Source organism: Nuphar pumila, chromosome 12 (genome assembly GCF_984573655.1).
Source record: "Nuphar pumila chromosome 12, dmNupPumi1.hap1.1, whole genome shotgun sequence".
NCBI lineage: Eukaryota > Viridiplantae > Streptophyta > Magnoliopsida > Nymphaeales > Nymphaeaceae > Nuphar > Nuphar pumila.
Window position 1 is genome coordinate 33,341,371 of NC_143260.1, and position 14,379 is coordinate 33,355,749.

Sequence of the window (14,379 nt, forward strand, 5' to 3'; positions counted from 1 at the left end):
CAATTGGATATTGGAAAGGATGGAAGGTATTGTGCCATCAAGCAGGATATGAGGACCTTTTTTTGGATAATCCAAGAGAAAAACCCTCCAGCACCGACCATACATTGAGTGAACACCAGTTCTTTTTTTAAAACCCTTGATGTCCCCCTTGCCCACTGCAGAAAACACCCAGCTTCGACACCGATTTTATAGTAAACCTGATTAGACCCGGGTCTAGACCTGATACCATACCCGAAAATCTGATTCAAGTTTGGTTCAATTAGGTCCCAAACTAAACCCTGCCTGTTGAAATAATAATAAACACCACTACCCTTGTCTTGGAATCGGACCTGCATCGTTGGGACGGTCGATACCCATTCTCAAGTAGATCATTCCTGAATCAATGAAAAAAAATATTATATGTCAATCAGAACGCAACACGTTTTAAAACTATTAAAATAATATAAAGATATTTTTACATTTATCAAATAAATAGCCGATTCAGATCGATTTTCTGGCGATCCGATATGTATCGGCCGATTCATCGATACTGACAACACTGCCCTCACCACCACCTCTTGCCACACCGGACGTTAACGCGGACCCCCCGCCGGATCCGACGGTCTGTATCGTCCCGCCGATACTGACGTGGCTGCGCCACTGCCCGCCACATGTGCACCTCCGCCGCTGCGGGCCCCCACCGCCCTCTCTGCATCCGTATACGGCGCAGTGTGCGACCGTGCCCATCTTTTTGAGTTTTTTTTTCCGGCGAGGGCGTGCGACGGCGGGTCTTGGACGTCAGTGATCCTTCTGTCAGTAGAAATACGAATTCTGTTCACGAGAGGTCCGAAGTTTGGTTTACAGGCGAAAAAAGTTGGGGTCGGGTACGGTTCAGACATGAGTCACCGAGTTGGGTTAACGGGATCAAGATTCAAATTGTCCAAACCTAAGTTGTCACGATCGGTTTTCGGATCCAAATCGCTTTTGGGAAAAAGATTCAGAAAATCGGTGTGATCCGCATCTAATCAAATCGTTTCCAATTCACCTACATACACCACAACACATTTTCTTGAATTGATCTCGTAAGCTCATCCATCACTACAACAAATAGGAAAGGGCTTAAAGCAGATCATTGATGTAACCCAACCGTTATAGGAAAATTGGTTGTCACCCCTCCACAAGTGCGGGCATTGGTTACTACTCCTTCATACATATCTTTAATTATATTAATGTACTTGAGAGAAACACCTTTCTTCATCATTGTCCACCAGAGAACGTCCCTAGGTACTCTATCGTATGCCTTCTCCAAATCAATAAAACCATAAGCAAATCTTTGTTCCTCTCTCTATTTTTCTTAATAAGTTGTCTAAGAAGATGTATAGCTTCCATAGTTGATCTTTTAGGCATAAAACCAAATTGATTCTTCGATATCATGACAACCTTTTTCAACCTAGACTCAATCACCCTCTCCCAAAGTTTCATAGTATGACTCATGAGTTTTATACCATGATGGTTTGTGCAATCTTGTATATCACCCTTATTCTTATATAGAGGCACCAAAGTACTCTTCCTCCACTCATTAGGCATCTTATTTGTCCATCAAATCTTGTTAAAAAGATTTGTCAACCATTCTAAATCTTTCTTTCCCAAGCATTTCCAAGCCTCGATAGGTATACCATCTGGGCCAACTGCCCTTCTTGATTTCATTTTCTTCAAAGCCTCTGCAATTTCTTTCTTTTGAATCTTGCGCATAAAGTCATGATTCATCTCATGAAAATGAATGGAGAAGTCTCTAAGATCCTAAGCATGACTTTCATTAAATAACTTATCAAAATAATCTTTTCATCTCTCCTTAATCTCCTCGTCTTTGACTAAAATCCTTTACGTTTCATCTTTGATACATCTAACCATACCCAGATCCCTTGATTTCCTATCTCTCATCTTTGCATGCCTATAAATATCCTTCTCGACCTCTTTGGTATCCAACTTGTCATAAACCTCCTTATATACCTTATCCATCGCGTTTCGAACTACTATTTTAGCTTCCTTCTTTGCTATCATATACTTCTCCAAATTCTCATTATCACGACTCTTAGATTTCTATAACACTCTCTTTTAACCTTAATAGCTAATTTGACATCCTCGTTGCACCACGATGTATCCTTACCTAGCGGTGCACCGCCTTTATACTCACCCAATACCTCCTTAGCCACCTTTCTCATGCCACCCGCTATCTTATTCCACATTGATTCTGAATCCTCCTCGAGACACCAATCAACTTCCTAGTGGTGAATCTGTTACAAATGTTTGTACACAAAAAATTGTCATGTTCGGCAAATTGAACATTGAACCAAAAATTGCTCTCTCTCTCAGCAGTAGAACGTAACCCTTTTTACGTTATCCTTGAGAACAGGTAGACGTGTAAAACAACTTCCTCTTACTTCTGGGGTCTCGCATTTTTCGTTGCTTTCTAAATAATCTTACAATATGGGTTTTGTATCTTTCACAATTAGAAAATCCATCAATTTTTTGCATAGTTCTGTGCGGAATCCAGGTATATCATCCTGCAAAAAAAAAATGAAATTCAAACCAATATAGAAATGTAGTCACCAATAATATAGGATAATAAAACATGTTTAAGTATACAACATACAACGATGAATTTTGGTTCTCGTTCATAGTATATTGCTTCAATATACTTCATTACAAAGATGCCACAATCGAAGTCATTATTTTGTAAAGGAGCATCATCTATGACGTGAAGCCTCCACGGGCCAATGACGACACCCAACATGTTTTTGAAAAATCCAACCTATGGTTTATACAAAAGCAAGTAAATTCTGGGCTATGGCACAAGATACGGTAATCTTATAGATAGAAACTTACCAAATACACAATGTCATGGTCTACACCACCGTTAAAGTCCAAGGAGTTATAGAACTATATTTGTTGTTTCATACATCCAACACGTATAAGATCCAATGCTTTTTTGATTGCCACAATATAGGAATCAATATCCGCAAATCAATTATAAAATATCTTACAAAATCGATATGAAAATGCGTATTGATAGCATAAAAATTGATATTAAGAATCAATATAGAAATCGATATTAAGATTCAGAACACTATCTTAAATCTATATTAGGAATCAATATAAAAATCGATATTAAGAATCAAAACAATATCTTAAATAGATATGAAAATTCCTATTGATAGCTTAAAAATAGATATTAAGAATCAACATAGAAATCAATATTAAGAATTAAAAAAATATTTTAAATCGATATTAAGAATCAACATAGAAATTGATATTAAGATTCAGAACAATATCTTAAATTGATATGAAAATTCGTATTGATATCTTAAAAATGGATATTTAGAATCAAAAGAATATCTTAAATCGATATTAAGAATCAAAACAATATCTTAAATTAATATTGAAATTCCTATTGATATCTTAAAAATCGATATTTAGAATCAAAACAATATCATAAATCAATATTAAGAATCAAAATAATATCTTAAATCGATATTAAGAATCAACATAGAAATCGATATTAAGAATCAAAACAATATCTTAAATCGATTTGAAAATGTCTATTGATATCTTAAAAAGCGATATTTAGAATCAGCATAGAAATCGATATTAAGAATCAAAAAAATATCTTAAATCGATATGCAAATTCCTATTGATAGCTTAAAAATCGATATTAAGAATCAAAGAAGATCTTAAATAGATTTAACATCTTACAAATCAATATGGTCACAAACCTTTTCACTTGTCCAAAAGTCTGCCATTTGGTTATCGTTACCCTAGTATTGTAGTCCATCTAGAAATCCGGTCGCGTATGGCATTCGACGGATGATACTTTGTTGAACAAAATAGTAATAATAGTAAGTTTAAAACACGAAGGTACATTAGTAAACAAAAAAAAATAAACATATAAGATAACCGATATACCATAAAACAAGGGGTGACGACACAAACTGGTATGGTTGTTCTCTTGCTTTGAATATACATGATAAAATTTTGTATAGTCTGTTTACAACAAATATGCACTTGTTAATATGCATACACATGGTATACGTAAATGTATAACTGATAGTGGTTTCATACATACAAAATTACTGATAGTGTTTCCTTCTGCAAATTCATCTCACATTCGGTCGATGTTCTCTTCGAGCACTTTGCTGAACTTTCTGGCACCTTATTTTGTGGATGTTGCACTCAAATTAGTTGAATATTCAGTAAACGAACTGTAGCATTATATTGCAATTCCTTTCTACAGTATACAAAACAAATCGAATATACGACATAAAAAGATGAAGCAGGTTAAAGGAATCGAAGGTACCTTTTTTGTGGATGTTCGACTGAATCGCAGCGTCCTTCGACATCGATACAACTTTTGCAATGAAGGAGGTTAAATGAAATGTCAGTTTTTCTGTTCGTTGCTCACGAAGCAGGTTATAGGAAAGGCTTCAGTTCTTCTTCAAATAAAACGTTGCATGTTCCTTACTCTTAAAGCAAACATCTTGTGTTCCTTGCAGAACACATTATTGAAGTTATGTGATGTTTCATTCATTTATACATCTTCACGTCGTTTCACGTCCCACCCATTTTTAAAAATCATGCCCAAAGAATATAATAAATAAATAAATTACATTGCACATTAATTAAAAGACATCATTTTATTTGCTAGTATCATCGAAACGACGTTAGTATATGTAAATGAATGACACATCACATAACATCAGTAGTGTGTTAGATGACGTTTCCCTAAACTCTAAACCCTAAACCAATGTTATACGACATTCCTTGTTGTTAAAGAAAACACTATAAATAATAAACCCTAAATCAGTAATCGCTTAATGATTGAGCAAACCTAAGTACAAATCGTGCTAACTTCATAATCGCTATACTTAGTAATCGTTATGTTGAGTAATCGCTATTACATGAATCACTATACATAATAAACTCAAAACTAGTAATCGCTATACGATTTAGCAAACGTAAGTACAAATCATGGTAACTTCATAATCACTATACCTATTAATCGCTATACTAAGTAATCGCTCTCACATGAAACACTATAAATAATAAACCCTAAACCAGTAATCACTATATGATTTAGCAAACATAAGTACAAATCATGGTAACTTCATAATCACTATACCTAGTAATCGCTATACATAATAAACTCAAAACTAGTAATCGCTATACGATTTAGCAAACATAAGTACAAATCATGGTAACTTTATAAATCGTTGTTGCTTCAAACATACAAATTGTTGCTTCGAATGTTCAAAACGTTGTAGAAATTGTACCCTACATAGTAGATATCGTTGTAATGTTTGGAATATATAAGTAAAGAAAATTTGTACGATTTTTCAAACTTAAGTTTATGTAGTCTTGTTGATTTTTCAGTGGCACTTCTGTGTTACACTTATTAATGAAAGAATTATATAATTACAACAAAGAATGATAAAATTACAACATAGAATTATCGGGATACACAAATCACATAATATGCTTATTCACTAGCACTTGACGACTAAGATGGACATACAAACTGTCTCTTTCTTTACCTTAGTGGAGTCTCTTTATTTGATGGCCTTTTCATTCCCTTGATCTTATTAAACCCACTGGTAATCATCTCTACCAGTGATCGAATTTGTCTTCCCAAATTTGGCATGTCTTTCTGTAACTCCTTATTCTCTCGCTATCATCGCTAACCTTTTGTCGGACAATACCTTCTCCTTTGTGAGTTGTGTTTGCTCCTTATCGCGTACTGCAATAGAGAGAATCGTAGTATCCGCCAAAGGGACACGATGAATGTTATGTCTATGTTCAAAGACGACATGCTCGGGGATAAGAGTGACCTTACTTTCAGGTTGTTTCTCCTCAATCTGTCGATTTCGATGCATGGGTTGTTAATATTGTTTGAATAGTTAGTCATATTGCCGTTGTTTATAATCATATGGTATGGCATGAACACCTCATTTGTTTCAGCTATCCAATTTTTTCCTGAAGCGTTCGTGCCAATTCACGTTCCTGGCCCCACCACTATTCATCTTTCTTTTCAATACCACAGGCACTTTTGGTATCGACTGTCCCAAGACAGCTTATAGGAGTACTCGACTACTATGCTGCAACTCGACTTCACATTTGCTAAAGAGCCAAATATCGCAGTCAGACTGTCTCGCATCCTTAGCAACAATCTCTTCGTCCTCATCCTCCCCATCTCTATACGGTCTCTACACAACCTGTATAATCAAGATTGTGGTTTAGATATAGACATAATTATTCATGCAAAATATTGAATGTGATAACGATTTGTATTAAGGAAGACAAAATGCTGAATGCGATGATTACTTAAGAATGCTAAATATTACAGTGATTTACGCTGATGAAAGTTAGATGCTAAGGAGATAACGATTTATACTAAGGAAGATAAAATCCTAAAACGATGATTACTTAAGAATGCTAAACATTACAATGATTTACGCTAATAAAAGTTAAATGCTAAGAAGATAACGATTTGTACTAAGGAAGACAAAATCCTTAAGCGATGATTACTTAAGAATGCTAAACATTACAACGATTTACGCTCTTCCTTAAGCGATGATTACTTAAGAATACTAAACATTACAATGATTTATGCTAATAAAAGTTAAATGCTAAGGAGATAATGATTTGTACTAATGAAGACAAAATTCTAAAGCGATGATTACTTAAGAATGCTAAACATTACATTGATTTACGCTAATAAAAGTTAGATGCTACGGAGATAATGATTTGTACTAAGGAAGACAAAACCCTAAAGCGATGATTACTTAAGAATGTTAAACATTACAACGATTTTAAACCATTTATCTTATTTAATTGCAGTCCATCTAAAATGAACTGAGCATTATCCTCCTTGACATTTATTGTAGCCCACTAACCGATCTTGGAAAAATCACAAACCGCAGGGCCATATTGAGGATGCAAGGCAACAATATGCTCCCACGTCCAGGCCTACAAAAACAATATATTAGTAAGACTATAACCTTCAACGAGCTTAGTTTACAAGTACTAAATATGTAATAAATAAATACCTGAACAAATGGCCAAAATCTCCTAATGATTTTTGTACCCTTACTCGCACGGTAAAGTTGATTGTACAAGTGTGGGAGCATAACAACACCCCATGATCAGTTGTCGACTTCATCTAAGTCTTCCAGAAGCTGCAGCTACAAGTAACTTATTCTCGAACCAGAACATTCATAAAATAAAGTAAGTCCAAAAAAATAAAGAAGGAAGTCGCGCAACTCTTGGTCAGCTACTTCAGATGCACATGCAGCGGACCAACCTTCCCATTTATTATAGAAAAAATAAACTTTTATCGATGTGGAATTGCTTCAACCAGAAATACACTCACGTCATTCCTCCATCGACATTCTTAGAAGGGTCGTGCACTTGTCTTATGGGTTATATTTTGAATCCTGTGTTAGGACAACACTTCCATGGCACTTAAGACCCATAATTTGTGCCACATCTTCTAGGGTCATGGTGATCTCAAAACCCCCAAACTGGAATGTGTTCGTGTTATGGTTTCACTTATTAACCAGGTGGATCATGGTGTTCCAACAATTTTTAAAATAATGTTGGTCTAGAAGGCCACCAAAGTGCATCTTTCGTAATCGGTCTGGATATTCACTCAACTTTCTGTACCACGACAGAACTACAGACCACTGACACCGCCCTTTTAGTTTTTCACTTGCTGCTCTGCTTCTCTTCTGACCTTCTTGTAACACAAAATATCAAATCATAATTAGTCTCATTATACATAGTAATCACTATACATAATAATACCTATCACAATAAATCATGGCCGACTAGAGCGATTTGCGTATCAAATCACTTTTAACAAACATCATTTCATTTGTCTGTATCATCACTATACAATTTAGCAAACTTACTTACAGATCATGGTAACCTTATAATCGCTATACATAGTAATCGCTATCATAGTAATTATTTTTATAGTAATCGCTAGCATAGTAATCGCTAACACAGTAATCACTATATAGAGTAATCGCAATACATAGTAATTGCTATACAAAGTAATCACTATTGCAGTAATCGCTATATAGAGTAATTTCTATACATAGTAATCGTTATACAGAGTAATCACTATTCATAGTAATCACTATACATAATAATACCTATAACAATACATCATAACAGACAATAGCGATTTACGTACCTTGGTCACACTTTTATCCTCTTCGTCCCCTCCCTTTCTCTGCTTTTGTACTTCTTCCTTTGTTCGCTCCTTCACGTCCATCCTTTGCTTTTTTCTTTCTATTTTCTTCTCTTCCTCCTCCTACTTCTTCCTTTCTCTTTCCTTCTCTACCTCGTCGTCCTTCTCCTTTCTTTGTCTTTCCTTCTCTTCCTCATCCTCCTTCTCCTTCCTTTTCCTTTACTTCTCTTTCTCGTCCTCATTTTCCTTCCTATTTCTTTTATTTTCTTCTTCGTCCTCTTTCTCCTTCCTTTGTCTTTCATTCTCTTCTTCGTTCTCATTCTCCTTCTTTTGTCTTTCATTCTCTTCCTCGTCCTCCTTCTCCTTCATTTGCCTTTCCTTCTCTTCCTTATCCTGAATCTGCTTCCTTTGCCTTTCCTCTTCCTTCTTCTTCAATTGTTCTTGCTTCTCTTCCTCCTCCTTCTTTTTCAACTCACTTTGCTTCTCTTCCTCCTCCTTATTCTTCAATTGCCTTTGCTTTTTTTCCTCCTTATCCTTATTTTTCCTTTGTTTTTCCCTCTCCTCCTCCTCCTCCTTTTGCCTTCGCTTCTCTTCCTCCTCTTTATTCTTACTTTGTTTTTCCCTCTCCTCCTCCTTCTTTTGCCTTGATTTCCTTTGCTTTTTATCATTATTCTCCCCCTTCCTTTGCTTTTGCTTCTCTTTGTCATCCTTCTTCTTCTTTTTCAGTTTTACTTCTTCCTTATCATTCTTCGTTGAATTATCATCTTCAATATCTGATGGATTAGGCTCCGCTCTATACTTTACCAGCTCTTGCTTCCTTTCTTTATCATTCTCAATCATCATTATTTTGTAGTATGCTTCTAATTGCTCATGCAAAGCATATTGTTCGACGATTTCATCAAGAGTCATCCCCTATAACGACAAAGTGTTTCTTCTCTTACGAATATAAGCCATTGGTAACCTGCACAATACAAAAACATCATTGTACGATTTAGCAAACCTAAGTACAAATCATGGTGACTTCATAAATCATAAAAACACATGGTTATACGAAACTCATCGAGACAACAAAGGGTGCTTTAGCGAAAGCAGACGACGTCAAAGTTTTTTGTGGAACGTTTAGGGGGAAATATTGTGAGGAGCTCCTTTTATAGCAGAAGAGTTTAATGCTTATGAGACCCGCCAAAGATTTTATAATAAAATAACATATACTTTAAGCAATTTATGTTTTAGGCGATTTACGGAATGATGCCTTTGTCAGCCATAATGATTGGGGTTGGGGTATAGGGTTTAGGATTTACGTTTTACGGTTTACTAATATATTATGGGTCGTGCGTGTAATTAAATTGTTACCACGTGAATCACTATCGTCAATAAGTATAAATCGCTATTGCATCAAATGTATAAATTGATCCTCTTTAAACATACAAATTGTTGCTTCAAACGTGCAAATCGATATAGAAATCACACCTTTCATAAGTATATATCGTTGTAACATTTGGGCTTCAAAAGTAAACATCGTTGTACGATTTAGCAAACTTGAGTACAAATCTTGGTAACTTTATAAATCATAAATCGCTACTGCATTAAATGTATAAATCGTTGCTGCTTTAAATGTATAAATCATAAATTGTACACATCGATATGGAAATTCTTGTTGATAGCTTATAAATCAATATACATAATCAACATACAAATCGATATGGAAATTCCTGTTTAGGGTTTATGGTTTTAAGGTTTTAGGGTTTAGGTTTAGGTTTTAGGGTTTAGGTTTAGGTTTTAAGGTTAGGGTTTAGGTTTAGGGTTTAGGGTTTACAATTGAGGTTTAGGTTTTAGGGTTTAGGGTTGGGGTTTTAGGGTTTGGGGTTTAGGGTTTAGGATTTAGGTTTAGGTTAGGGTTTAGGGTTTAGGTTTAGGTTTAGGGTTTAGTAAGATATCAAGGGTTTAGGGTTTAGGGTTAGGGTTTAGTGTTTAGGGTTTAGGGTTTAGGCATTAGGGTTTAAGTTTTAGGGTTTAGTAATATATTATGGGTCATACGTGTAATTAAATAGTTGCCACGTGAATCGCTATCGTTAACAAGTATAAATCGCTATTGCATTAAACGTATAAATCGTTCCTGCTTTAAACATAAAAATCGCTGGTTCAAACGTACAAATTGATGTATAAATCGCATCTTTCGTAAGTATGTATCATTGTAACGTTTGGGCTTTAACAGTAAACATCGTTGTACGATTTAGCAAACTTGAGTACAAATCTTGGTAACTTTATAAATCATAAATCGATGTTGCATTAAATGTATAAATCATTGCTGCTTTAAATGTATTAATCATAAATCGTACACATCGATATGGAAATTCCTGTTGATAGCTTATAAATCGATATACACAATCAACATACAAATCGATATGGAAATTCTTGTATAGGGTTTAGACTTAGGTTTAGGCTTAGGTTTAGGTTTAAGTTTTAGGGTTTAGGGTTTATAGTTGAGGTTTAGGGTTTAGGGCTTAGGGTTAGGGTTTTAGGGTTTGGGGTTTAGGGTTTAGGGTTAGGGTTTAGGGTTAGGGTTTAGGGTTTAGGGTTTAGAGTTTAGGGTTTAGTGTCTAGGTTTAGGTTTAGGTTTAGGGTTTGGGGTTTAGGGTTTAGTAATATATTAAGGGTTTAAGGTTTAATGTTAGGGTTTAGTAAGATATTAAGGGTTTAGGGTTTATGGTTAGGGTTTAGGGTTTAAGTTTTAGGGTTTAGTAGTATATTATGGGTCGTACGTGTAATTAAATAGTTGTCACGTGAATCACTATCATCAACAAGTATAAATTGCTATTGCATCAGACGTATAAATCATTCCTGCTTTAAACATACAAATCGTTGCTTCAAAGATACAAATCGATGTATAAATTACACTTTTCATAAGTACATATCGTTGTAACGTTTGAGCTTCAACAGTAAATATCAATGTATGATTTAGCAAACTTGAGTATAAATCTTGGTAACTTTATAAATCATAATCACTATTGTATTAAATATATAAATCATTGTTGCTTTAAATGTATAAATCATAAATCATAAATTGTACACATCGATATGGAAATTCCTCTTGATAGCTTATAAATCGATATACAAAATCAACATACAAATCAATATGGAAATTCCTGTTTAGGGTTTATGGTTTTAGGGTTTAGGTTTAGGGTTTACAATTGAGGTGTAGGGTTTATGGTTTAGGGTTTAGAGCTTAGGGTTAGGGTTTTAGGGTTTGGGGTTTAGGGTTTTAGGGTTTAGAGTTTAGGGTTAGGGTTTAAGTTTAGGATCTACGTTTGGGGTTTAGGTTTAGGTTAGGGTTTAGGTTTATGGTTTATGGTTTATGGTTTATGGTTTATGGTTTATGGTTTATGGTTTATGGTTTGGAGTTTAGTGTTTAGGGTTAAAGGGTTTAGGGTTTAGTAATATATTATGGGTCGTACGTGTAATTAAATAACTGTCACGTGAATCGCTATCGTCAACAAGTATAAATCGCTATTGCATCAAATGTATAAATCGTTTATGCTTTAAACATATAATTCGTTGCTTCAAACGTACCAATTGATGTAGAAATCACACCTTTCATAAGTACATATCGTTGTAACATTTGGGCTTCAATAGTAAACAGCGTTGTACGATTTACCAAACTTGAGTATAAATCTTGGTAACTTTATAAATCACAAATCGCTACTACATTAAATATATAAATCGTTGCTGCTTTAAATGTATAAATCATAAATTGCCATAACGATTTGTCTTTGTTATGAAAATATGTGTAATTCATTTATAAAAGAAACGTCGTTTCACATCCCGCTCATTGTCAAAAATCGATATGACTTATGAGACCTGGTTTCTGGTTGAAAATATTGGAATAATATAACGCAAATCGTTGTTGTAGTAACATACTATCGATTTGTGAGATATTGTTTTGTTTGTTAACATCGATTTGTAAGCTATTATGCTAAATTTCTGTATCGATTTGTAATATATTATGCGAGATGCATATCGAATTTATAACATATTATGTGTTTGCTAGTGTTGATTTGTAAGATATTTGTATTATGATATTTAAACGTGTGTGCGCGACATTTATATTGTTGCGCGATTGCCGTGGTGATTTGCGTATTCAAATCGCTATTTATTTAGCGATTAAAATTGAAATCACTTTACAGTGTCATAGCTGTCATTAAATCATTGTCACGTGAATGGCTATCGTCAACACACATATATGATAAGTCATTTCTTTTATTGGCATGGTAAATAACAAATCGATGCGTAGTATAGTGCAACGCAACTACGATCTTAACAGATAATTTGAAAAATGATGTGCATGTAGATTTAATTTTGTATGGTTGGCAGGAAGAAATCCTTTTGCCTTATAAGTGCGTGTAGTTTTCATTCTCCTCCTTCTTCTTCCTTTGCTTTTCCTTCTCTTCGTCATCCTTATTCTTCTTCATCTTTAGTTTTTTATCATCTTTTTTCGTTTGTTTTTCATCTTCAATATCTAATGGATCAGGCTTCACATAATAAATATCCAACAAATTATTCCTATCTTTTTTATTCTCAATGTTCATTATATTTTGGTACTTTACATAACCCTCATATATATCAGATTGGCGGATGATTTCTCCAAGAGTCATCCCCTCCAACGACGAAGGCTTTCTTGTCTTACGAATTATAGTCATTGCTAATCTACACAACACATAAATTTAACCACATCATTAAATGTTACGATCGCCTCCCTAAGTGTATATTATTACAAATTATCGCATTCGTTACACAATCACCAACATTACAAGTCGTCGCAATATTTGGCTTCATAAGTAAACATCGTAGTACGATCTAGCAAAATTAAGTACAAATCAAGACAACTTCATAATTACACATTGCTACTGCATCAAACGTATAAATCGTTGCTGCTTCAAACGTACAAATCGTTGTACAAATCACACCCTTCATAAGTACATATCGTTGTAACATTTTAGCTTCATAAGTAAACATCATAGTACGATTTAGCAAACTTAAGTACAAATCATGATAACTTTATAAATCATAAGTACACATGATTACTGCTTCAAACATATAAATCGTTGCTACATCAAACATACAAATCGCTGCTTCAAACGTATAAATCATTGTAGAAATCAAACCCTTCATAAGTACATATCATTGTAAATCATAAATTGTTATTGCTTTAAATGTATAAATTATGAATCATAAATTGTAAATCGCTATTGCTTCAAATGTATAAATTGTTGCTGCATCGAACAAATCACTACTGTATTAAATGTATAAATCATTGTTAAATTCAAACTTACAAATTGTTGTAGAAAATTAGCCTTCATAAGTACATATCGTTGCCTTTCACACTTGCCTTTTCACAACTCTTGTTTCAGTATGAAAATAGGTGTTATTTAGCATGAATAGTACAACCAGTTGTAAGATTTAGCATTTAGATTTACAAATCGATTTGTTTACATAACGAAACCTTACACAAAACTCACCGAAATTAAGGATACAAGTTTTGCTAATCCTACAGTGGAGGAGAAACACCTAGAAGGTAGATGCGGCCGATGGTGGCAACAGTGCTCCGACTACGCTCTGACGACAGCAGACGATAAAAAGGGGTGCTTCGACGGCAGTAGACGACGACAAAGGGTGCTCCCGCGGCAGCAGAAGATGTCAAAGGTTGCATCGTCAAAGAGAGATCTTGTTACAACAGATGGTGCATCATCAAAGGGTGATCCAGAACGTTTAGGGTGACATATTACGAGGAGATCCTGTTAAAGTAGAGGAGTTTTCTTCTTAGGGAGAAAATGATGATGATTTTAACGCCTCTAGTGAGAGGACATTTTTGTCCTTTACTTGAAACATCATTTTATGACGCTAATGGTGGAAAAGGGTACTTAAGCCTTTGCAAACACACCAGACTCCGATGCTAAGTGATGCCGACACACACAGAGAAATGAGCCCCACTTGCTTACATACATGACACTCATTCAGACCCGAGAACACGCACCTGCGTGTTCCGAGAGGGAACATATAACCTGACGGCTCAAGAAACAATAATTGCATTGCATCTCAAATAATTTAGGCAATGCCTTGAATAGGAGGTGTGTTGTGGTTTCCCCCAATGCTTA